The sequence below is a fragment of the Solanum dulcamara genome, chromosome 3, assembly GCF_947179165.1.
Source record: "Solanum dulcamara chromosome 3, daSolDulc1.2, whole genome shotgun sequence".
In the NCBI taxonomy this organism is placed as follows: domain Eukaryota; kingdom Viridiplantae; phylum Streptophyta; class Magnoliopsida; order Solanales; family Solanaceae; genus Solanum; species Solanum dulcamara.
In genome coordinates, this window is record NC_077239.1 from 46,694,519 (window position 1) to 46,722,503 (window position 27,985).

The 27,985-nt window shown below is 36.9% G+C and overlaps 1 pseudogene; it reads left to right on the forward strand.

Annotated features, from left to right (window-relative positions):
- The first annotated feature begins 23,638 nt into the window (after positions 1 to 23,638).
- LOC129883872 (5S ribosomal RNA) lies at positions 23,639 to 23,758 on the forward strand (annotated as a pseudogene).
- The last annotated feature ends 4,227 nt before the right edge of the window (positions 23,759 to 27,985 follow it).

A 27,985-nucleotide genomic window follows, 5' to 3' on the forward strand; every position in this document is an offset into this window, starting at 1 on the left:
TGTTTAGTTTAGCCTGGAATGAACTTTTGTTTGCTTCTTGAGACTTCAAGTCTAACCCTAAGGCCTATTGTGGAATTTATCTTAAAACTACACTTGGGTGTGAAACCCACTTTTCATTAAAATGACTTTGTATGGAAATTTCAAATCTACCATTAAGTCTGGGTTTTGACTGAATCTCAAGCACCCCGTCGGAGAATTGGGAATTGTCCAAAGTTTTGTGCAGTTGTCACACTCCAAGAAGGTACCCTAGGATTTGCCAACACTCGAAGACCATTTATGGTCCCCAGTTGAACCACTTGGTCCGATCACACATTCAATCACTCAGTAGAAAACTCAAAATAAATTCAAAAGGAATTTAAGTTAGCTAACCAAATCAACATTTTGAGAATAATATTGTATTAAAAAAAATCTCAAATCTACTCCATATCATAAGGATAGTTTTGAAAAATAAAACATCTACTCGGCACTATCATATATTTGTCTATGAAGTCTATATCACTATCACGAAGGTGTCAATGACAAGATCATGACTATCTCAAAGAAAATACTCAAAATAAAAGATAGTAACTGAAGAGTACCTCCGGATGCAAGGAGGACTCACTGAAAGCTGAGAGTAGAACTGATTTTCAACGATGTGTCTGTTGAGAATTTCTAATGGCTGTATCTTCATAGTTTCACATGGAATGTACGAGTAAGTAATAAAGACAAAAGGAAACTAACTCAAAGACCTTTAACCTAACTCAAGGGACTCAAATTTGAAGATAATATGACTCAAATCAATAATCTTACAAGTTTAAAAATAACAATGCTTAGGGAAGTAGATTCAAAGATATGCACTTAACCAATCAATCTATTCATTCTAATTTGAAAGTTTTTCTAACCGACAACCATCACCTATGAGCTAGTGATGTACAACGAGTCCACATCATTATCACATCCATCCAATACATTGCCTTGGTAAGGGAAACATTCAATTTTATGGTTTAATCATGTCCTACACAGGCTGCGTAGTTTATTGAGTTAAAGTTGTTACTTAGTCTCACTCAATTCGGTGATCAATACTCCTCCCAAGACTCAATATGCCCATAAGACTCAAATCAAATTGAATTATGAAAATCATCTCATCTAGTCTCATTGGACTCTTATCAATTCCATCATCATCTCGGTCATCAACTCTTTTGTTTAAAACATGCTTTTAAATTCATTTTTATCCCATGAGAACTCTATCTCAAAACAATTAGTTATACTCAAAATAATTAGGTTTAACTAATAATACTTTTAAAGACTTCTCATTCAAGAAATTCACAAATAATGTTTAACACTCAATCGAAGCATATAGTATTTAAATATCAAAACTCAATTCATAGTAATACTCAAACTCATTTAAAATTAATATTTATGCTCAAATCATCAAGTTCTTTCAGTAAAATATATTTTCTAAATTATTCACAACCCGTCAACACTCTTTCTCGATTTCTATCAATCATGTTCGACCTTCATACTCATTTAGACTCTATAATATATATATATATATATATATATATATATATATATATATATATAATACTTGTCCTTATGAATCATTTCTCCAACAAGTCCTTTAATTATTCCTTTAACTCCTTTAATTCTATCAGGGCCATTCGGTTGGGAAGAATGGAGATATGTTGGGTATCGGGGAAAACATTGATACTGAAATCAATTTCTCTTTTGAGAGGGACACCAAAAAGATCATCGGGGAAGACATCAAGAAACACATTAACTACGGGACTAGACTCAAAAGATGGACTTCCAGAGTCGACATCCCTAAACCTCACAATGTGGTAAATACAACCCTAAGAAGTTAATTTATGGGCCTTTAGACAACAAATGAACATACTCTTTACCACCGAATCATGACCCTTACATTCGAGAATAGACTCATTTGGGAATTGGACAGTGACCCTATGAGTCCTATAATCTATAGAAGCATAAGACACATGAAAACAATCAATCCAAAGAATAACATCAAAATCTACCATGTCAAGTTCAATGAGATCAAAAGGAATAACTTTATGGAAGATAGACACAGGACAACTCTTACAAACCTTTCTAACAACAATCGACTCACCAACAGGGGTAGACACCAGATAGGGGTCTAATAACATTTTAAGGAGAACAATAAACCTATTATCAAGGAATAGAGTAACAAATGACTAGTAGGCATCCGAATCTAATAATACATATACTTTAAAGGCAAAAACCTTTAACATACCGATAACAACATTGGGGTGCTTCCTCTACCTCTTGTCTCCCATGAAAGGCATAGAAGTAGTTGGTATGTTGGCTACTTCCTTAAGCTTGTTGACTGTCATGACCCAAGCATAGGGTATAGACATGACACAGTGAATGAGGAACTCGAAAGTACGTCAAACAAGCCTCTTAACATTCATTTAGCCTTTTGAATACAATGATAAAAAAGACAAGCAGAAACGATAATAGTAAATCTTCAACTTACATATGTCCAACAATACCTCAAAATTTTAGATTTACTGGGGGCTAAGACAAGTCCCTAGCTCACCCTCAATCAAAATAGAATTAATTGCCATAGTAAGTGTCTAGAGGTCTCAATATATCATAAGCTAGAAAGACAAAGGAGTATTGTTCTCAAAACATGGCAACTCACTAAAGGTAGCCTTCAAACAAAATCTCAACTAGCCATATAGAGAAGAATGGGGAGGAGCACCGGTCCATACATGTTGTTATCATGTAGGCAAAAAAGAATGCATTAGTACTAGTAATATACTAAATATGAGCCCGTTTGGATGGGCTTTAAAAAAGTAACTTTTATGTATGAAGTGTTTTTAGAACTTTAAAGTGCTGAAAGTTATTTTTATAAATAAGCAGTTGAGTGTTTGGATAAAAGTGCTTAAATGAGGAAAATGATGTAAATTTTAGGGTTAAAAGAATAAAAAGGGTAGTTTGGGAATTTAGTTAAAATATAAGGGATATAAAAGTAATTTCCATGGTTAAAGAAAATGACTTTAAGAACTTACAAAAAAAAGTTAGGAATCCTAACTTTTCATTTTTGACTGACTTTAAGAACTTTATGGCTTAAAGTTAGCATTAGGCAAACACGTCCAAAAGCTAAATAAGGGATTTAAGTTGGTTTTGACCAACTTAAAGCAAATCCAAATGGGCTCTATGTAACCATGCATGAACATTGAGGAAATATAAAAACATTTATGTAATATGAAATATAATGCAATGCATGCATAATCAATCGTATAGATATCCCTTAAAATATTCATTTTGTTGGAAAATCACCATAACCGACATTTAGGACCATGCGGGCTGTTACATGGAATCCAACATAACCCCCTATGTTGGTCGGGGAGACTAGTTGTCGAGTAGAACTTTGTCAACTTCATTGATTTCTTTAACTTTAACTTTATGGGTTTTCATTGATCCATTAGCATAAGCCTACAAGGGCTCCTATGTTGGCACATAGTTAATGAGACAAGGGGTTGCTACTAGGATTCCCTTACTGAATCCCACCTCAATGCCCCATTCGGTGCTAAGTCAATCCCACAGAATAGTTTAATACTTCAAAATATTCATAGCATATAGCTTGAGAATTCAAAATATCATATTCGGTGGAATATCTCATTAAAACATTTGGTTATTCAAATATGCCAAAATTGTCCTTATTGTATAAAAAATTCATCATTGATATCATTTAATCATCCTTTTATTTCATAAGACTCCCTTTTATCATAAGCATTTCTTTCATAAATATTCATTTGAAGTCAAAATTTTTAAGTCAAACTTCATTGAAAATATAGTAAAACTAGGTGGTTTCAAATCACTTCATCTTTCAAACACGTATGTAAATGAATATGCATAAATACTTTGAAATCCATTAATTAAAAATCAAGCTTTAAACAACCCACCATGAATTTCAAGAACCTTTAAAGAGCTAAATCGAGAAATTACTTGCAAACCATCAATTCATACATATAAAATTATTTTGCATCAAAATAGATCAATAATTATTACTTTAATCATGATTATAGCTATTAAGTAAAAATAAGAATTAACCATAAGAAAATATTACTTGAAATCAAGTGATTTAGTTGAAAGAGTTTTGAACTACATGGGTGGAAGAACCCATGGAAAAACACCCACATAACTTAGAGTAAAATTTAAATAAAATAAACAAAATTTATAATATAATCAAAATACTTTAGGCATTAGAATGGAAGAAATACTCTCATTGAAGCCTTACATACCTGAAATCCAAAGCATTACTTAGAATCGAAGAACTTAATAACCACTCTTGAATCCTAGCATTTTCTCCTCCTCAGAGCATTTTGTGTACTACCCGGAGTATATGAATCACCGGAATAATATTTCTACACTACTAAGAATCAAAACTATATTTTGAAATGAGTAGAGGAGTGTATAAAAAGAAAAGTTGCTTGAGAAAGCTTGATGAACAAAATAATAAAATAAGGTGGGTATTTATAGGTGTGAATGAGGGACCTAATAATAATTAAAATAATTATAAAGAAAAATCTAAACATTTAATGGAAGATTGTGATGTCAAGGGTGAAGTCAAATGGAGGACTATTGATGTCATGGGTAATGTCAAATGGATCTAGATGTTTCGTGAGATAAACCTTTTTTGATGTAATACCATTTTTCAGAGCTGTATTTAAAAAAGATAACTTCCTCATTAGGATTTGGTGTCTTCATATGAATTATTTCTCTAGAAGTATACTTTCATGTCATTCAAGAATCAATTGATTTGGAGTACCCTATAGTGAGATATGATTTTTCGTTTATAAATACTCTATTTCATCACATCACCATGTCTTGCAATAATTAATTTATTTGACATACTTAACCTCTGAAATGTAAATATGTTCCTCACAAAAGTTGTAGGTAATGATGTTCGAGTTATTCCAAAATTTGAATCATCTAATTTGGATCATCCTATTAAAAGTTATGCCCAAAATAAAAAATCAATATTATTTTCATCGATAATTTGAACATCATATACAACAATTTTAGGGGATGTTACACCAAGTTGAATTGTGCAGGTCCCTAAGGGACGTATTCTACCTCATGGAAAGTACACCCAAAGTCTTCCTAAATTCCTTCTTACATAGGCCTTTATATGATCCGCAGAACCTAGCATGGATCGTACAAGGTTCCGCGAGCATTGACCCTCAGATTTCCATTTTCTTAGCCCCTTCACAGGTGGTCTCCACTGGCAGTGTAGCCCTACACTCCATATATGACTCATGGATATCACCACTACACCTTTTCTTGATAATTTATTTCCCAACTCATTTCATCCAACTTTCCAACTTTTGGGCCCTTACACTTTTGAGTCAACTAGGTCAAAGGAGAAACAATAGAGGAAAACCCTTCAAAAAATCATCTGTAGTAGCAAACTAAACCCAAGAAACTCCTGACCAAAAATCATCTGTGTAGACCAAATCTTGACCGCTTCAGTCTTTTGAGCATTAACCTGTATGCGCTCTCAAGAAATAATATGGCCAAGGAGTTTTACCAATATAAACCAAAATTTGCACTAGCTAAACTTAGCAAACAACTAACAGTTCTTCAAAATCTTCAATATAATCCTCAAATGGTCTCCATGGTCATCCTCACTCTGACAATCAATCAAAATGTCATCTATGAATACAATGATAAACATATAAATATATTATTTGAAAATGCTATTTATAAATCCATAAAAGGTTGAGGATCTTTTGTGTAATGACCTATGAGGTCATTTTTGTTCTTTTGCATATTTTTATAATTTTACCCCTTCCCATAGTTTTTTTATATCTTATGTGATGTTGGAATGGGTGGAAAACTCTCCAAGGTGTTTGGTTGAGTTTTGAGGTGGTTTGGCTATTTTTAAGGCTTAAGTCTTGAAAGAGCTCACTTTAATAAACATCCAAAGATTCGGGCTTCGTATGAGAATTTTGATGATTTCAACAATTCTGAAAGTTCCATTTTGGTCTATAAGGAAGGTTGGTTTGGGTTTTGGAGTCTTCATTTTGAGTATGTGAAATTTGTCATTTAAACTTTAAAGTTTTTGCCAAGTTTGACTTAGGTCAATATTTTGAGTAAAGGCAATTGAATGGAAATTCCGTTAGTGCAGTTAGCTCTGAAATATTGAGTTTGTTCTAGAATGACCTTTGGTTTGGTTCCTGAGGTAATTGAAATGACTTTTAGGCCATTTGTGCATTTCAAGTGGTTTGTTTGGAATGTGTTGACTTTGGTAAACATTTTGACGAGACGACCTCCATTGGAAAATCCATCAATTTTGTTGAGTCCAAAATTCCATTTTTAGTTGGGTAGCATAGTTCTTTTGCGTTCACGGAGTTTCAAATGAATTTCGGACCCCCATCAGAGGAAATCCTATTTCCCTAAAGTTTAGCACCAGCTTAACTGCTAGTGCTGGAACTTTTGATCATCGCATTCATGACCTAGGGGTCCATGATCGCGAAGCCTTGAGACCCTAACCATCTCTATTACGTGGTTGACCATCGCGATCTCGATGGATTAGCTAAGTCGGACCTCGCGATCACAAAGGGAAATTTCACTGGCTTCAGTGAAATTAAATGTCCGTTTCAAGCAGCTAAGTCCCATATCGACACTTAGAAATTTTGGATTTTTGAGAGCTCCTCTTGGTATTTTTGATCATTCTTTTTTGGTGTGTTAGAATTTCTTACGGGAAAAATGTGGGACCTTTTTTATCCTAAAAATCTTGTATATTTCATGTATATTCGTTGTTTCCTTATATATTTTTTACTATTATAAGGCTTGAAATTAGTGGAGTTATTTTGAGCTCTTTCAGTACTCGAAATGTGCCCATATTTTAGCCATAAGTTCCTTGAGTTATTTGGGACATTGTGAAGAAATTGGTTTTTCAATTTTGAGCAGGTCCCAATATTGAATTTTGATCTGATTTTAGTTCTACTTTTACTTATAGCAATATAGGTGTTGTTGGCTTTGATTTGATGTGTTCTTTGATAATTTGATAGAGTGACATCCTTCGAAGGTGGCCCAAAAAGAAAAAGGCCCGGGTTAGCAGTTTGTGTGTGGTTTCTACCTTGAGGCAGGTTATGGTTTACTTTTGTTAGACTTGGCTTAGTTAGAATTGGTTTATATTGAGTAGTGGCATATGATTAGGTTGATGATTTTTGCGTCGATATACCATTGACAAATTTGGAGTCGATGATCATCGTTAGTGATTAGTTTGGATTTTATCCATTTGAGCCTTAGTCTGGGTAATAACTTGACTTGTTTTCATCGCTTAGAATCCTTAGAACTTGCTTCTAGATGGTTTGAACTTAAGATTCCTTTTGTTAGATTTATTTGGTTTCGGTTGCCCACTTGTTATGGTTTTGGGTTATGTTTGGGTCTTGTTCGCCCATGATATTGAAATTTTGGGACCCGAGGCCACGCTTTTGCTACACTAGAGTCTCAGTTTAGTAATTTGATGCCTTTGATAGGAGTTTTACCTAACTTAAGTAGTATATGATTTTGACATACTAGTCTTGGTTCACCTCATCGGTGTTAAAAACCTTTTTAAAGAAAGAATAAATAATGAGATAAATACATTTTGATCTATGAATAAGTATGAAATGTTTAAGGAAATACCATGATATTTTATGTACGGAATTTTATGGTTGATGAGCTCGAGGTATGATTCCGGGCATCACTTTTATTGATTTTCGGATAAACTTTATATTCACCATTGAATAGCTCAAGATGTGAATTCTGGGTTGCCCGATGAAACATATTTTAGGTTATTATGTTGCTATTGATGAGCTCGAGGGTTATTTCGGGAGATCCGTGATAATTTTAAGGAATATTGATCCATATTTACTATTTTATATTGATGCTTTCCTCTGATATTTTGTGGGTTGAGATTATTAATGTAATTACTTGCTTGGTTGGATCTAGCTCCTAGTTCAAACCGCTCCTAGTGCGTGCATAATCATCCGTAGTAGTGCCAGATTCGTATTGTGGTGAGCTCCCTGCGTCTAGAGACTTTCTACTTTCTTTCCTTTATACTAGCTACTTCTTTGTATTTTGAGATAACCAGTTTTATATTGTATATACATACTGTCACCTTTGGTACTTCGTAGCTCCTGTATGGGTTACACTAGGTCTAGGGTTTGGTTTAGCATGAGTCCATCATTTTTTGTCACTTTTAGGCCTTTTGTATATTTTGTATGTATTTACATATTTATACTTTGTCCCAATTTCTTTTGTTATATTAGTCTTCCTTCCTTCATCTTATGTTATTATTTTTTTATTTATAATGAGATTTGACTTTTTCACTAGTTAGGTTTAGCTTGGCTACTCGAGGGTTATAATAAACGCCATTATGACTCATCTTTGGGTTGTAACAGAGTTGTATCAGAGCATAGGTTCACCAGTCTCACCATTACTGGAGCAAGTTTCTAGTAGAGTTCTATCCATTAGTATGATGACATCCCTAACCAATTTTCGAGTGGCTATAAGACATTATTAGTAATTAAGTCATTATTCTTGTTTTTAATCGTGCACTAATGAAGATGAACACCTTTAAATATAGTTTGTTTCACTCTTTCTTAGATACAAAGGATGAGATATACTTGGGGAAGATGAGGACCCCCTTCGTCTATAGATAGAGCCCCATCTCGAATAATCATTGAGGTCGAAACAGAGGCCGGGGTAGAGCTCAGGACGCAGCACTAGTACCGAAGCCGGATATAGAGGTTGAGAAGCTTAAGCATCAGCTGGTGGAGGAGGATCCAGCCTAGCCTTCACCCAGATTCGTGGCCACACCAGTGTTATAGGATACTCTAGACCGGATCCTCAGCTTCATGGAGGGTATGTCACAAGTGGGACACTACCTAGAACTTCATCTGGAGGCTCATACTTCAGGGTAAGTGGGGGCATAGTATAATCCAGCTCAGTTCTACAGCCTACTACCAAATATCCCCATTTGGTGATTCATCCTATTCCCAAAGTTGTTCAGGACATAGTAGCTAGACCGATTATGACTGCAGAGGAGCAGAACATATTGGGAAGGTTTATCAGATTGGTCCCTCCCCAGTTCTCAAGTGTCGCGGGTGAGGATGCCCACAAGTTTTTTGTTAGTTTCCAAGAGAGATTGCATAACCTCGGCTTGGGGGAGTCCTATGGGGTTTATTACACTGCTTTTTGGCCGGAAGGACCAATAATGAAGTGGTGGAGATCTTATCTTAGCTGCAGACCCATAGGATCGCCGCCTATGTCATGGACTCATATCTTTAAGGATTTCTTTGAAAAGTAAATACAGTTTGAGAAAGAGGCTGAGGGATGAGTTCAAAGTAATAGTGCAGAGACCGATGACACTCACGAAGTATGAGTCTCGATTTCATGAGCTATCAAGGCATGCTACCATGATTATGCCGACAGAAGAGGAGCGGGTGCACCATTTTATCAAAGGTTTATTTTTTCTTTTGAGGTTGGCCACATAGAAGATGGTTGCATCAAGTTCCTCATTCTTGCAGATAGTAGATCATGCCTATACTACTGAGGCTATTTGTAGTGAGGCCTATTGAGGTAGCGCCATAAGTCCTCGCCGCCAAGGCAGTTTAAGTAGAAGTCGGTCAAATGGTAGTGTGTTTTTTAGTAGAGGCCATCGACAACAGTATCCACCTAGTAGACCGGTTAAGGCATCTGTACAACTTATCGATGGTGGATCAATAGGTATTGGCAGGTAGAGCAGCCACACTTTAAGTCAGTCTTCTTGGGGTCAGACTTTTTGTTATTCAGGCCGTGATGGCCATTTTGGTTAAGCTGGGACATCACAAAGAGGTTTTTTTAGGGTGTCCATACTATGAGGGTGGTGTGATAGGTCACTTTGCCAGGGAGTGTCCTACTATTAACCATCTTAGATGCCAAAGTCAACAAGACCACAGGGTCAACAAGTTCAGGTCCTATCTCTACCTCCTAGAGAGGGTGTATGGGGTGGCAGAGGTGATTTCCAAGTTTCTAAGGGTGGTACCCAAGTAGGTTGGATAGGTGGTAGAGGTGGACGCCACTATATGTATGACTTTTCGTATAGATCGGAGGTGGAGACATCAGATATTGTCATCACAGGTACGATCTCTATCTCTCACAAACTTGTATATGCTTTGTTAGATCCAGAGTCAACTTATTCATATGTGTCTACTCGTTATGCTACTTGATAGAATGTTTTATATAAGCCATTGCTTGTGTCTATGTGTGTAGCTATCACCGTAGGTAATTCTTTAGTAGTGGATCGAGTGTATTGATTGTGTGTGGTGACTATCTTGGGATATGATACTAGGGAAGACTTGATTATGCTTGATATGGTAGACTTTGACTTGATTCTAGGCATAGATTAGTTGCTTACTCATCATGAGATTTTGGATTGCATATCAAAGACCATTACCTTGTGTATGCCTATTATTCCTCTGGTCGTGTGGGCAGGAGCAGTTAGTCATGTGCTTTGTGGTGTTATATCCTTCCTCAGGGCTCAACGGTTAGTTAGAAATGGGTGTCTACTTATCTTAGTTATGTCCGTGAAACTAGTGCAAACACTCCTTTTGTTGATTCTGTTCCAGTGGTCTAAAAGTTCCCTAATGTATTTCCCACCAATCTACCTGGTGTTCCTCCTGAGCATGACATTTATTTCTTCATTGATGTTGAGCTATGCACACATCTAGTTCTATTCCACCATACTGGATGTCCCTAGTTGAGCTGAGGGAGCTTAAGGTGCAGCGCCAGGATCTTTTGACTGAGGGGTTAACCAGAACTAGTGTGTCTCTGTGGGATGCTCTTGTTCTATTTGTTAAAAAGAAGGATGATACCTCGTATATATGTATTTATTACAGACAACTAAATAAGGTGACTATCAAGAATAGGTAGCTGATATCACAGATTAATGACTTATTTTACTGGTTTTAGGGTGCAGTAGTGTTCGCTAAGATAGACTTAAACACATGGTATCACCATTTGAGGATTATGGAGTCAGATATCCCTAAGACTTCTTTTAGAACTCAACACATGCAATATAAGTGCCTAGTCATGTCTTTTGGGTTGGATAATGCCCCTGCATCATTCATGGATTTGATAAATCTTGTTTTCATGCCCTACTTAGACTCTTATGTCATTGTATTCATTAATGACATTCTAGTCTACCATGGGAGCAACGAGCGGCATAAGAAGCACCTGAGGATAGTACTTCGTACCTTGCGAGATCAGTAGTTATATGCAAAATTCACTAAATGTGAATTTTGGCTTGAGTCTATAACATTCCTAGGGCACGTGGTGTCCAAAGATGGGATTATGGCAGATCCGATGAAGATAGCGGCAGTTCATGATTGGGCTAGGCCCACTTCTCCTACCGAGGTTCGTAGTTTTATTTAGTTGGTAGGACATTACACATCGTTTGTGAAGGGGTTCTCTTCTATTGTAGCACCTATCACAAGATCGACTCAAAAGAATTTTCCTTTCCAGTGGTCTTACGAGTGTGAGGCAATCTTCCTAAAGCTCAAACCCTTTTTGACTTCAGCTCTTATTCTTAATCTTCATGTTGAGGACCAGGGATTTATAGTGTATTATGATGCTTTAGGTGTTGTCTTGGGTTGTGTTATGATTAAGCTGAGTGGAGTTATTGCATATACTTCCATGCAGCTGAAGGTGCATGAGCGGAACTATCCCACACATGATTTAGAGTTGGCGACAGTTGTCTTCATATTGAAGATTTAGAGAAATTACTTGTATGGATCCCATTGTGAGATCTACACTGACCACCATAATCTTCAATACATATTCAGCTAGAAACACCTTAATTTGAGAAAGCTCAGGTGGTTGGAGTAGTTGAAGGACTATGACATCAGTATTCTATATCACACAAGAAAGGAAAATGCGGTACAAATGCTTTGAATAGGAAGACAGCGAGTATTGGGAGTTTGGAATTTATATTTGTTGAGAAGTGGCCTTTATCTTTGCACATTCAGTCCTTAGATAACCAGATGGTTCGTTTTGATATTTCTTAGTCGGGCAGGGTACTTGCTTATGTAGAGGCTAGGTATTTATTTATGGAACATATTAGGGAACAACAGTTTAAGGACCCATAGTTGAGGGTGATTAGTAATAAGTTACTCAGTGGGGGGTAAGGAAGGTGACCTTAGATCCTAAGGGCATTTTGAGGATATAAGTCGTATTGGTGTACCCAAAGTTGGAGATTTTTTGAGGCTCATCCTTGAGGAGGTCCACTGTTCCAGATATTTCATTCATCCCATTGCGTCAAAGATGTATCATTACCCATGGAAGCATTATTGGCGATGTGGGATGAAGCGGGACATTACAGCTTTTGTGTCTAGGTACTTGAACTATCAGTAGGTTAAGTTCAAGCATTGGAGGCCAGGTTGTTTGATTCAGCAGTTACATATTCTAGAATGAAAGTGGGAGTGGATAGATATGGACTTTGTAGTGGCTTTACCATATACCTCTTGAGGTTTTGATTCTATTTGGGTCATTGTAGATCGGTTGACCAAGTCAACTCACTTATAACAGGTCCAGACTCCCTACACTTCATAAATATTGGCTCACATTTACATTTGAGAGGTGGTGCGATTGTATGAGGTTGCTAATATCTATCATTTCAGACCATGGTACTTAGTTTACTTTGCATTTTTAGAGGTCTATACAGATAGAGTTGGGCACTCGAGTAGAGCTTAGCACAGCTTTCCAACCCCAGAATGACGGTCAATCAGAAAGGATTATTTAGGTCTTGAAGGACATACTACAAACATGGGCTATTGATTTTGGGGGTCATTTGGATCAGTCTATGGCTTTGGTAGAGTTTTCATATAATAACAGTTACCATTCGAGCATTGAGATGTCTCCCTTTGAGGAAATATATGGTAGGGGATGTCATTCCCAGTAGGCTAGTTTGATTCTTTTGTGGTTAGACCTTGGGGCACCAATTTGTTATGTGACTCGATGGATAGAATTCATATGATCTAGGAAAGGCTCTGTATTGCCTAAAGTAGCCAGAAGAGTTACGATGATCAGAGAGTTCGTCCTTTGGAGTATATGGTTGGAAATTGAGTATTCCTACGAGTGTCGCCCATGAAAGGCATGGTGAGATTTGGGTGGAGGGGTAAGCTTAGCCCCAGGTTTATCAACCCTTTTGATGTCTTAAGATGGGTAGGGGACATAGCTTATGAGTTGGCCTTACCCCCAGCACTTTTAGGTGTTCACCTTGTATTCCATATTGTTATGCTATGGTAATATGTTCCAGATGATTCTTACATGCCTTATTGGGATTCGGTTTGGTTTGATGAGTCCTTAGCCTTTGAGGAGGAGCCTATGGCTATTTTGGATAGGCAGGTTCTAAAGTTGAGGTCTAAGGGCATTTCATTAGTGAAAGTTCAGTGGAGGCATAGTCTGATCGAGGAGGCTACTTAGGAGGCCGAGCAGGACACACGGACCCGATACCCTCATCTTTTGAGCCACCAGATACCTTTCTTCGTTGACTTTCGAGGATGAAAGTCCTTTTACTAGTAGATGTTGTAATGACCTCCAAGGTCATTTTTGTGCTTTTGCATGTTTTTACCGTTTTACCCCTTTTCATAGCTTCTTTGTTTCTCTAATATGAGGTTTGGATGGGTACCATGCTCCCTAAGGTGTTTGGTTTGGTTTTGAGGTGGTTTGGCCATTGTTTAGGCTTAAGTTTTGAAAGAGTTGACTTTAATCAACATTAGGAGATTCAGGCGGTATATGAGAATTCTGACGGTTCCATCAACTCCGGAAGTTCCATTTTGGTCTAGAAGGAAGGTTTGTTTGGGTTTTGGAGTCATTATTTTGAGTTTGTGCAATTGGTCATTTTAACTTTAAAGTTTTGGCCAAGTTTGACTTTGGTTAACATTTTAAGTAAATGCACTCGGATGAAAATTCCTTCAGCGCACGTAGAGTTTGGTCTAGAAGGACCTTTAGTTCAGTTCCTGAGGTGCTCAGAATGAGTTTTAGAACATTTTTGCTTTTTAAGTGTTTCCTTTGGAAAGTGTTGGTTTTGGTCAACATTTTGATGAAATGATCTTCGTTTGAAAATATGATGATTTAGTTGAGTTCAAAATGCCATTTTCAGTTGGGTAGCATAGTTCATTTGCATTTATGGGGCTCTAATTGAATTTCGAACCCCCATAAGAGGAAATCCCATTTACTTAGAGTTCAGCACCAGCTGAACTGCTAATGCAGGAACTTTTGGTCATCGCGTTCACGACCTAGGGGTCAGCAATCGCAAAGGCTTAAAACCCTGACCATTGTGATCACATCATTGATCATTGCGATCGCAATGGGTTAGGTGAGCCGGACCTCTCATACCATGTGTTTCCTGCAACTAAGTCCTATTTTTGGACATATAAATTTTGGGTTTTTGAGAGCTCTTCTTAGCCATTTGTGATCATTCTTGTTCTAGTATGTTGGAATTGCTTCCGGGGACATTTCTGGACACTTTCTCATCCAAAACAATCTTGTTAGTTTTGCATATATTCATTGTTTCCTTGTAGTTTTTGCTATTCTAGGGCTTGAATTTGGTAGGGTTGTTTTGACCTCCTCTTGTGCTCGAAATATGCCCATTTTTAGGAAAATTTCCTTGAGTAATTTGGGACATTGTGACAGAGTTGGTTTTTCAATCTCGTGTGCAGGTCCTAATATTGAATTTTGATCCAATTTTGTTCTATTTTTAATTATAGCAATATGGGTGTTGTTGGCTTTATTTTGATGTATTCTTCGATAATTTGATAGAGTGACATCATTCGGAGGTGGCCCAGAAAGGAAAAGCCTCGGTTTATTAGTTCGTGTACGGCTTTTGCCTAGAGGTAGGTTATCGTTTACTCTTGTTAGACTTGACTTGGTTATAATTGGTATATTTTGAGTAGTATCATGTGATTAAGTTGGTATTTAGGTGTTGACATCCTATTGAGCAATTTGGAGTCGATGATCATTGTTAGTGACTAGATTGATTTTTAGTCGTTAGAGCCTAATGTATGTGATACCTTGACTGGTATGCATTTCTTAGAATCCTTAGAACTTGCTTCTAGGTAGTGTGAACTTAAAATGCCATTTGTTTGACTTGTTCTATTTTGATTTCTCTCTTGTTGTTATTTCGGCTTATGCTTGGGTCTTCTTTGCTCATTATATTGAAATATTAGGCCCGAGGTTTCTCTTTTAGTACACCAGAGTCTCAGGTTAGTGATTTGGTTCCTTTGACGGGATTTTCACCCCACTTGAGTAGTATATGATTTTAACATGCTACTTGTCTAAGTTTACCTCCCGGTCTTAAAAACCCTTTTTAACAAAAGAATAAATGATGAGATAAATACATTTTGATCGATGTATAAGTATAAAGAATTTAAGGAAATACCAGTGATATTTTTTATGGCATTTCGTGGTTGATGAGCTCGATATATGATTCTGAGTGGCCCTTTTATTGACTTTGGGCCACACTTTATATTTACCGCTTTTGGGCGGCCCATAGATACATATTATGGGTTATTATTTCATATTGATAAGTTCAAGGTGTGAATTCTGGGAGGCCCATTGATACATATTTTGGGTTATTATGCCCCTATTGAGGAGCTCGAGGGTTATTCCAGGCACCCCATGATACTTTTGAGGAATATTGATTCATATCTACTACTTTATATTGATGTATTCCTCTGATATTTTGTAGGTTGAGATTCTTAATATAAGTACCTTCTTGTTTGTTTGTATTTGACTATCGTATGATCTTCTCGTACACTCTTTCACCTGTAACAGTAGTTTTATGCTTCTCTCTTATTATTATTAGTATCATCGTGCCACTTATTATATATTAGTTCATTCTGAGCTCAGTTGGCCTATGATGTCTACTGAGTACCCCATGTTTTGGAAATCATATACACTTCTGCATCTTTTTGATACACCTCCTAGTTCAATCCACACCCAGCTCGCGCCTGATCATTGATAGTGATACCAGATCCGAATTGTGGTGAGGTCCCATTGTTCACAAACTTTCTACTATCCTTCATTTGTACTGGCTACGATTTTGTATTTTGGGATAGCCAGTTTTGTATTTCATATACATACTGTCAGCTTTTATAATTAGTAGCTCTTCTATGGGTGACACTATGTCCAAGGTTTTTTGTGGCGTCAGTCCATCATTTTTGGACACTTTCGGGCCTTCTTGTATATTTTGTATCATATTTACATATCTATACTTTATATTAATTTATTTTGTTATATTATTCTTGCTTCCACTTTATTATGTTATTATTTATTTATTTAAAATGAGATTTGACTTCTGCACTAATTGGGTTTGGCTTGACTACTAGGGGGTTATATTAGGCGTCATCATGGCCCAGAGTTAGGTCATGATAATTTGTTAGTCCAAAAGACACAATCAAAAATTCATAGTGACCATAACGAGTCTTGAAGGCTTTCCTTGGAATGTCATACTCTCTACCTCGAAGTTGGTGAAACCTTAATTTGAGGTCTACTATTCAGAATAAAATAGCACCCCGAAGCTAATCGAACAAGCCATCAATAAGTGGAATGGGATACTTATTCTTAATTTTGACCTTGTAAACTGTCGATAATCAATTCACAATTTGAGAGAAACATTTTTCTTACCAATGAAGAGAACTAGAGCACCCCATGGAGAAAATTTGGGCCTAATGAAACCATTATCTAGAAGGCCCTTTAATCGGTCTTTAAGCTCCTTAAGCTCAGCTAGATCCATTTGGTAAGGAGGGATCGAGATTGGTCGGGTATCCAGAACAAGGTCTATGCCTAACTCAATTTTCTTTTTGGAAGGAACTCCAGGAAGGTCTTTGGGAAACATTTATTTGAATTCATTCATAACAGGAATGGACAAAAGAGTTAGGGTTTCGGAACTAGTATCCTTAACCTGAACTAAGTGATAGATGCAAACCATGGAAATCATAATTTTGGCCTTAAGGTTAGAAACGAACTGACCTACAGTCGCTGAAGTACTACGCTTCCATTCAATTACTGGCTCATTAGAAAATTGAAACTTTATGACTCTGATCTATAGTCGATAGAAGTATAACAAGCATGTAGCCAATCCATGCCAAGAATAACATAAAAATGAAACATATCTAGCGCTACTAGATCAATTGGGTGAGTGTTTGAAAAATTAGAAGCAGATAATTTTTGTATACCCATTTATCTAAAATTGAGTCACCAACAAGAGTAATAATTATACTACTAACTTTAGATATAAGAAAAATTACTATTATTAAAACAATGTAGTGGTTACGCAGATTAATTAGATTACGAGAAATTCCAAGACTGTAGCATAAGGGTAAGTAGAGCATAATATTCTTTGCTTTTAATCTTCGATGGGTTATTTAATTACTTATTTATATGATAGCTAATACAATCATGGTCTTTTTACCACTAATTGCCTATCTTTATCGACAACCTAACTACATTATTAAGCAAGGATAGGCATGAATCAATAAAAATGCATCAAGCTATCTTTCTATTTCTTAACCAAACGTGGTATACAGGTATGTGTCACTGTATCCTATATACGAATCACCCTATGCTTCTATCATGACCTAACCCTATAGGCCGTGATGAGTGCCCGAACTGGGCACTCGCGTATATCCCTGCTATCTGTAAGTAAATTTGTCTCCTATTTAAGTTATAGCACATCAACAGGAAGCATAACATATAAGCCGATGAGGCTTATCATAGGTACCATGGTACATACATGCATATACAACCCATACACAACCCACATACATGTTCACAGACCTCTAAGAGTAAGAACAGTAACATAAGGCGAGATAGGGCCTCCAACGTACCTGTGAACAAATAAATATATATACATCGACGGTTAATACCAAAATTAGGCTTCAGAACAATGGAGTGCTTCTGAATTGATGAGTGGAACTCCTACACTAACGGATCCCCAAGGCGTGTATCTGTACCTGCGGGCATGAACACAGCCCCTCCGAGAAAGGGGGTCAATACGACATATGTACTGAGTATGTAAAACATACACATCACAAGGAAATTAAAGTTGGCGTAGGGATGCAAGGGGCAAGTATAACAGTTAACCATTTACCGTACTCGCATCGTATAAAAATAAAAGTCATATATATTACCATCACGTACTATGCCCGGGCCGTTAGGGGACTCGGTGTATCATCTACATCATTATGACATCATAAGCACATATATATTATTAGCGCTGTGGAACGTATAGCCCAATCAGTGTATATAGTAAGTACATGTCGAGGAACATATGGCCCGATCCGCAGATCATATAATAATGCCGAGGAATGATGGCCCGATCCACATATCATATAGTAATATTGAGGAACGTTCGGTATGATCCACATATCTTATAGTAATGCTGAGGAATGTTTGTTCTGATCCACATATCATATAGTAATGCCGAGGAACGTTCGGTCTGATCCACATATCATATAATAATGCCGAAAAACGATCAGCACGAAACATATACCATATAATAATGATTATATTATAGTTGGCCCGGGACTAGGTGAAAAATGTATTACAGTATACAAGAACAAAGTAGTGACTAAACCTATATAATCTAAATCATTATCAGAGACTCATCAATGTAAGAAGATTAAGCTATCGTCCGAGGACCAGAATAGTAGTGTAGCCATCTTGAGTGACTTCTAAAAGCCATTGAGGCCTATATAACTTAGGACCTTTGGGACCCTAGAAATGTACTAAAGTAATACTGACAATTCATAGAATCAAGGATACTCGTCGTCACATAGTCCTTAGGACTAGGAGCTTGTGCATCCAGTACTTCTCAACCTATAGAGTTCAAGAAAAGTAGTTCAACTTACTACAAGAGTTTGACATTCAAAAGTGAATAAGAGATATGGATTACATTTAGGACTTAAAGGTGGAGTTACCATAGAGCTCATATCCCATTTTACTTACAATTAGGATATGCCAAAGGAAGAGAAAGAATAAGCTTTACCCAGCCTCCATATTTCCTCAAGGAGTCATCATTTACATATATCGTACCCGGCCCATCATGGGCTCGGTATCATAAGCTTATTATTGCATTACCTTACCATCATATCACCACACTTATGTCAAAGACATATCAAGATGAAATTAGGGTAGTTCTACGTACTTATGCCAAAAACATGCCAAGAGAAAGGTTCACATACCTTTTTCGAGATTAATTGAAATTCGGCTTGCCTTGATACCTCCTTAACCTATTTGACATGAAAGTAATACTAATATTAATAGCCTTTAAAATTTCCAATGTCCCACTCTACAACCAAGTACTAATAGAAGTCATTTCCTTATCCATTACTCTTGACTAGTTTGTTACTAGTTTCGATGCTACAAAAAATCGGGTAGCATTTCTCCTGTAACTTCAACATCTCCAAGATTTCAACTCTGCCACAGTGTCAACAACTATACCAACAAAAACAACCAGAATTATATATACAAGTAAACTACCTCAACATTACACAATACAACTCCAAACAACTAGCTCAAAACTACGATACGAAAATAGAGTATTTAGTCTTTATTTCACAAAATCTTTAACCATATCAAACGAAGGGTCGGGTGGCTGAAACCAGAAGAACCCATACCCTTTTTAAAATAATTTAAATCCCTACAACACGCAACCCAACCAGCTTCAGCTATAGCACCACAACGACAACCCACTACTCGACTTCGATTTAGCTACAACCACTTTAATTTAGTTTGTTTCTAACGTCAAGCATCCTTATGCAATTTTTCCACTTACAACCTTAATATACCTCATAAAAACATCATAAACTCTAATTTGAAAGGAAATCCCTTACCTTGCCTGAAACTCGTCAAACTTATTGAAACTTGCCTTGGAAGTTCCTTTAACACGCCTAAAACTTCGTGTCTATTTGCTAACGTGTTGGGATACTCCAAACCTTAAATTTTCATTTATAAAACCTTCATAACATTTTGTTACACCATAGATAATTAATTCACGGAATGAAATCGAAGAACTCACCTTTTGTTTCCTTCCAAAACCGTGGCTCTCTCCCTCTCTAGTTTCTTCTCTTCTCTTCTTTCTTGTTCTTGAATTTTCTAGATAAGTATGGAACTTTAACAAGTCATAATACATATATATAGGCCACTTAAGGGGGTGACACATGTCAACCCCTAAGTGGTGACACATGTCAAGCCCTAAGTGGTAACACATGTTAAGCCCTCATTGGGCCAACCCACCCCTTTCCTCCAATCACAGGCTGCCGCATAGCCTGTGGGGGTCCACCACCCTTGCTCCAGCTGCTTCCAAATGGAACTCTCTCAAGATGCCATGTGGCACTCTCTTATGCTGTCATATGGAACTCTCTTCTCCCCTTCGTGGGTTCGTAATCTCATCTTACTTTATGAACCTATTTAATCCTTACTATGTAAGCTTGGTATGTACTTTAGTAGCTTAAGTATGTAAGATTTCCAAGTTGGTAGCTTACGTAAATAAGTCATTTCCTATGGCTAATCATTTGGTCTCCAACTTCTTTTGGATTCTTATAACTCTATTTCCAATCTTCTCTACTATGGGGTATCTCATTCTCCTTTCCTTAGAGTTGTTTGATAGCGTTATTGATTATCCGGCTCACATAGCAACTCTTAAGAAGCTTAAGAGTTATTAAGAAGATTTTAGAAGCTTTTAAAAACTTTAGGAAACCTTAAGAAACTTAAGAGGCTTACGATCCTTCCATGAAACTTAAGAGCCTTTCAAGAGACTTAAAAACGCATTCTAAGGTACAGAAGTAAGGGGTGTAACATCCTTCCCCCCTTAGAACATTTTTCCTCGAATGTGAACCAAAACCTTTCTTAAGATCTTATACGGACTATATGGAGAGTTTCTTTGTTCTATTGTAATAACATATACTTTCATCGAGCCATCACTATCAGAGTCCCAAAGGTTGGGATTACTTGTAGTGTAAGGGGTAGGTATGAATACCTGTATTTCATTTCATCTTCAGCTTCCTAGGTTATTTCTTTGCAATTTTGTTTTCACCACAACACCTTGATGAAAGCTACATCCTTACTTCACAATCTCCTACTCCGCTGATCCAGGATGGCGATAGGTTGCTTCTAGTAGGATAACTCCTCTGTGACCAGGATATCCTTTACAGGATATACTCAAGTTGGATTACCAACACAGTTGTCAAGCATTTATGCATGGAAGATTGGATGTACTACTTTTAGATTCGCTGGTAAGTCCAGCTCATAGGCAACCTTTCCTATTCGGTGGATGATTAGATATGGCCAATATATCTAGGACTAAGGTCCTCTTTCCTGGTGGATCTCATTCCTTAAGTTTGTCGTCTTTGTCTCTTAAGAGTTCCACAATTTCTGGGGCGACATTGTGTACACGCGTCATTCCTTTGTATCATAAGCTCCATTCTCTTACTGGGTTCTTAATGCAGGCTTTTAACTTAGTCAACGTATAATAGGTGCACCTTACTAGTGGTCCTACTTTATCCCTGTATAACTGTATCACACTGTTCAATTAATACTTATATATCCCCTTTTTAGTTCGCACTCACATTCAGTTCCTGACATCTCTTTGAGGTGCTTCTATCCAAATCTCTTTCCCCAATTAGTCGGTGAAGAACTATAAACTGTTATCGTAACCCATTTTCCAACCATTATTGGAAGAAACTAGAATCTCTGAAACATCACAGTGCTTCTTTTAATACTTGACCTACCTGGTCTCATTCCGAGATTATCCTCGAGTTATGAACAACTTATCTAATTTATAATTAGGAGTTGAGGGCTTTGTACTTTAAAAATAAGTAAAGCTCAATTACTGGACATTTTCCCTTTCAACTTGAGCTTCTCTTTTTTTTTTCTACAGCACAACTATGGATGGAGATACTATGGTCTGAACTGTACTGCTCAGACAGACTTTTGTTTCTCCAAAATAAACTTTCTCAAGTAAAAAGGGTATCCCCTATCTATGACCTGAAGAGTACCTCTTACAATTTTAATTTAGCATAATATGGGTACTCGGTATCAATTTCTAAGACATGTTATAAAGTTATGTTTTATTCCCTTTTCCTTGTTGTGCGAAAATTTCGAGAGAGTTTATTCTATACTCATTACTGATCCCAAAACCTGCACACAGAAAATACCAACAATGCCTCACAGAGCCAACACATATATATATATATATATTCATATCAGATCATAGCCACACAGGACTTTCAGGAGTTGGGGTTACCTGTAGATATCGGGAATAGGTGTGAATACTTGTGTTTCATATTCTCTTCAGCTTCCCCGATCATCCTCTTTCTGGTTTTTGTTTTGCCACAGTATCTTGACGGAAGGCACGTCTTTAGTCTACAATTTCTAGTTTGCCGATCTAAGATGGAGATAGGTTGTTCCTCATAGGATTCCATTTCCTAGACATCATCTATGGAATATACCCTGGTTGGCTTGTCAGTACCCTTGTGAAGCATCCTTATCTGATGGACTGGGCCTATAGTTTCCAGATAAGGTGGTAAGCTCAAGTTACCGGCCACTTTGCCCATCTTACGAGCAACTTGATACCATCTAATGTATTTTGGGTTCAGTTTTCTTTTCTAGGTGACCTTGTTATGAACATCCAATCAGCAATTTGAACTCTGTATGTTGATGGCGATTATCGATATATTATTTTTGCTGACTCTGGGTTGTTAGTCAATAGCTTGCTTAATCCTGTCAGGGCCTTTTTAGCTTAGTCTTTTTAACATCGACCCATCCAATAGGGGACTTACATATCTTGCTCTACCAGTCTTGTACGGGGCCATTGGGATACTGTAGTAGTAATTATTATTATAGGCAACTTGATAAGTGATAGATAATCATCCCAGCTACCTTTGTAGTTAACAACACCAGCTCATGACATATCTTCTAGCGTTCAAGTGGTACGCTTTAGCCTGTTCATTAGGTTTGAGGGTAAAGTAGTGTACGAAGACTTATGTGTCTTCCCAGTTTCTTCGCGGAATGATTCTCGGTAGTTAACTGTAACTTGGGCTCCTTCATCTAGGATAATAGATATGGGGACTCCGTAAGGTCCTACCACTCTTTTACCCTATAATTTTACACCTTCTCGGCTAAGTAGGTAGCCTTTGATTGAAGGAGCATGACCTAATATCGTTAATCCCTAGGTAATATTCCCTCCAAAGTCATCTGTCGACGGAATGCGAAGTGAGACTTGCAACCCTGGTTATATTGTAAAATTTTCGACCTCGTGTATTACTTTCTGTGTTCCGTAAATGACATCAACTTGTACCCTTACCTTTTGGGTTTTGATGTTTCACCCTTAGAGCTGGATGCCAAGTGGTGTCGAAATTCCCTCGCCCACTAGCCCATATAGTCATTCTGTGGTTTGCCTCTCATTAACTGGTACTATGTTGAAGAACTGTGGCATTCGAGTGCGTCGTCAGTTAGCAATTACCTAATCCTTGTTGTCTTGCTTAAGTCCTTTTTACAATACCCTCAAGGTAACGTATAGTACTCTAGGAAAATAATCTCATGTCATTTCTCTACCGCTAGTTCAGATTCTTCCATCTCGCGCGACCACATCCGCACTATCGCACTAAATTCCACCAGAATTTAGAAGTTAAGCGTGCTTGGGAGAGATAAATACTAGGATGGGTGACCTCCTTGGGAAGTCCTCATGTTGCGTTTCATGGTAATCCTTGCAATAATGTGCAGGGAACTCAACTTAGCCCAAAACTTATCTTAGCGTCATCTCACTAGTCTTTATGTGTTGCCTTGCCCTTTCCTCTGTTATCTTGCAACCAGTATAGGGGTAGATCTTTAGTTCCACTATGACCATGTCCCTTTTTGGTCATTTTCGTTTAACTCCTCCTATTGTATTCACCCTTTTTTGTACGTAGCCATTCATTAGGGTTGGCTACTGAGTAGCGCTAAAGTTCGTTCATATAGTGACCTTTAGAGCCACTTGAGTTCTGTCTATCATTAGCTGGCATAGTTTTAAAGGAATTTGACATATAAGCTTGCCAATCCTATAGTAACCAGTTAGTCCTGTCCATCTTATTTAAACCATTTTACAATTTTTCCTTACTCCCACTTGTAACCTTCTTAACACATTCTCGTGTCATTCTTTACCTTTACGAGAATATGAGAGAGTGCAATAAATACCTTATCACACCTCTTTCTATTTCCATATTTACTCCTTGCTCATCTTATCTCCTACCATAGGAGTCTTGCTATTTCTTTTCCTTGGTTATTTATCTATCGCAATATCATTTGCGACCAACTATACAACCCACATTTAGCCTTTGATCTAGCATGTTCTCACTATCCTTCGTAGTGTGCCTTGAGTTATTCGATATCCTTTCATTTCTATATTCTTTTTCTTTTATACGCACTCACCTTCTAGCATTACGTCATTCAAGGTCTTGTTGAAAACTTCTTAACACTATCTTGCATAGCCTTCTGACTTCTATCCAATTATTAACGACTTCTAGATCTTCCCAACTTGATTCAGCAAGGGATCTTATTGTAGTTTAAGCATCCATCTCAAATATGTTGCCATATCAATTGCCTCTATCTTACCCTTGCAGTTTTCTCACTTGCTTTCCCCCTTTAGAGGGTACTTATACCTTTATCCGCTTATACCTTGCTCTATGTCTCTACGCCCAGTTTCAAGTTCATCCAGTCTCCTTCCCCAGTGTACTTGGTACTGTATCATGTCCCCTTCTTTCTGCATTTTTTTTGCCAACCTGATTATCCACGTACGGAACCTTGGCTAAATCACAAAGTGACTGGAACCTTTCCATACCTAGTGCGACATCTCCTCTATTAATCTGTACTTAAGTAATGGGACCCATGGAACAACTCGCCTAAGGCCACATTCTACTTATCCTTATAAAAGTTAATATACACTTGTAGCCATTCTAAATTTTCTTTTAACTAGGCAACATTTGTATTTTGACATTCATTGTCAAAGGTTCTCTAGGAGTAGTGGCTTTCCCAATCTATATCCTTTGTTTCTTGGGATGAATGGAAGTTGTGCCATTTAATCCTTAAGTTTGCCGTCTTTGTCTCTTAAGAGTTCCACTATTTCTGGGGCGACGTTGTGTACACGTATCATTCCGTTGTATCTTAAGATTCATGCTCTTACTGCATTCTCAAAGCAGGCTTTTAACTTAGTCAACGTATACTAAGTGCGCCTTTCTAGTGGTCCTACTTTATCCCTGTTTAACTGTATCACACCATTCAATTCATACTTACATATCCCCTTTTTAGTTCACACTCACATTCAGTTTCTAACATCTCTTCCGAAGATCTTTCCCAAATTATTCGGTGGAGAACTATAAAATGTTATCATAACCCACTTTCCAACCATTGTTGGAAGAAACTAGAATCTCTAAAACATCACAGTGCTTCTTTTAATACTTGACCTACCTAGTTTCATTCCGAGTTTATCCTCAATTTATGAACAACTTATCTAATTTACAATTAGGAGCTGGGGGCTTGGTACTTTTAAAATGAGTGAAGCTCAATTACTGGACATCTTCCCTTTCAACTTGAGCTTCTCTTTTTTTTCTACAGCACAACTATGGCTGGAGATACTGTGGTCTGAACTGTACTGCTCAGACAGACTTTTGTTTCTCCGAAATAAAATTTCTCAAGTAAAAAGGGTGTCCCTTATCTATGACCTGAAGAGTACCTCTTATAGCTTTAATTTAGCATATATGGGTACTCGGTATCAATTTCTAAGACATGTTATAAAGCTATGTTTTATTCCCTTTTCCTTGTTGTGGAAAAAGTTTGGCAGAGTTTCCTCTATACTCGTTACTGATCCCAAAACCTGCACGCAGAAAATACCAACAATGACTCATAGGGACAACACATATATATATATATATTCATATCATATCACAACCTTATAAGACTTTCAATATCACCTCATATCGCAGCCATACAGGGTTTTCAATATCAACAATAGTATAAAAATAATGGACTTACATCGTATGTCCAACTCTGAACTGCATCTGTTGCACTTTCTGACTACTTTTCCTTTTAGTTTTTTTTGACTTTACATTTGAATCACATATCAATACCTTTCCCCACAGATATCTTTCGTGGCTTTACTTACCTATGTATTTCATAACTCTCCATGTCATCAATTACTTCCTTCTATCGATATCATTCTTCTACTAAAATCCAAAGTTAGCATAAGGAAATTTCCTATGACTTAATAACATGAAAGCGGGATAATTTCTAAATATAATCTGATATAGAATAATAGGAGAACTGAGTACAACTCAACATACATAGAAATACTAATGTCTGATAAGTTTCTACCATAAGTGAGATGCTAGAACTAGTCTCTAGCTATTTATAATATATAAAAGACTAGACTGAAATGAACATAAGAAAAACATAAGTCGCATGTCCACAAACCAAGAGGACTCACCAAAGTAGTGTGGAGCTGATAAGATCATGTACTAACTATGGGCCTAATAGGAAGTGTCGGACCTATATTATGAGATAATATCGGCAAAAGTATTATGGGCAGTACACAAAATGTACAAAGTATGGGGAAAGTTGCATAAGTAAAAAATGAGAACATGATAAATATGAAAACATGATAATATAATGACCAAGTAAAGCATGACATAATATGATAAGCTAAATTCATAAAACATAATACAAGGTCAATGAAATATTCTAAAAATCATAACAAATGTGGAAATCATAATCTTTTGTGGGAGATATCGTATGTGAGATAAAATATAGAGTTCAGTGTCTTGCTCCCATAACAAAAAGGTAGTGTCCTACTTTTCAAGGTAAGGACCATAATCATGAGCTTATGTGGATCCACAAGCTAAAAGTCAATTAAGACATAGACAGTCAAGCCTGAACAAATGGGTGACCCTTATTATCCTATAAGGATACATAGTTCTAGGATAAGGGGATTGATACTAAAGAACTTCGCATCTACTAAAGGGTAAGCCTTTGTCGTAAAGTACACTCGGTGTTAAGTAAACTCCCAATGGAAAACATGCATAATCATATCATACTCATAATCTTAGAATTGGTAAGAATATAGTAATACCAAATCATTCATAACTTTATGTCGTAAGAATAGCTCCTTTAAATTATGATTTTATAGCATGATTATAAGATATTTATCTACAACATCTAAATCATGATATTCATATAAACACAATGATACTCTATCTAAAAGCATCCTTGATTAATAAAATCTTTTATAACATAATGCATGTATATCAACATAGCTTGAATTATAGTCAAACATACTTGCATAGCATGGGTTCGTGAAAATATCCTTAACATGAAATTATGATCAAATAATGGATAATAAGATCAATCATGAAGAATAAACTTAAAATTAATTGAATCCATAAGAAAATCATGAAATCGTAGAATTGGGGAAGAATCGTAATTGAGAAATTGAGGTTTCTTTGGAATTCAACGGGTGAAGGAAAACCCATTGAGAAAGTTCCCACATACCTTGAAGAATCCTAGCTTGAAATATGCAAAGGAGACTTAAAGCTTAAACAACCCTAGAATCACCTTGAGAGAAACTTGGAGAATAAGACTTGAGGGTTTTGAGAGAATGAGAATGAAATGGGAGTGGTTGACTCTTAAAATCAGTTATTGGTCCTCAAAATAGGCTAGAATGACGTAGTATAGGAATTAAAAGAGTAAGAAAAGACCTAATTAACCCAGATGTAAGACCCTGAAAGTTGGGAAGTCCCATGAAGGAGGAACAAAGGATGGAATCCCAGAAAAAATACAGATTTTGGCACCAGGTGATGACCACGAAGGCCATCACAAGCCATAGTCGGTACCGCATCTTATGGTGAGACACTGTGGTGGTGGTTCTGAAACCCAGTCTTGTAGGGAAGGGACTATT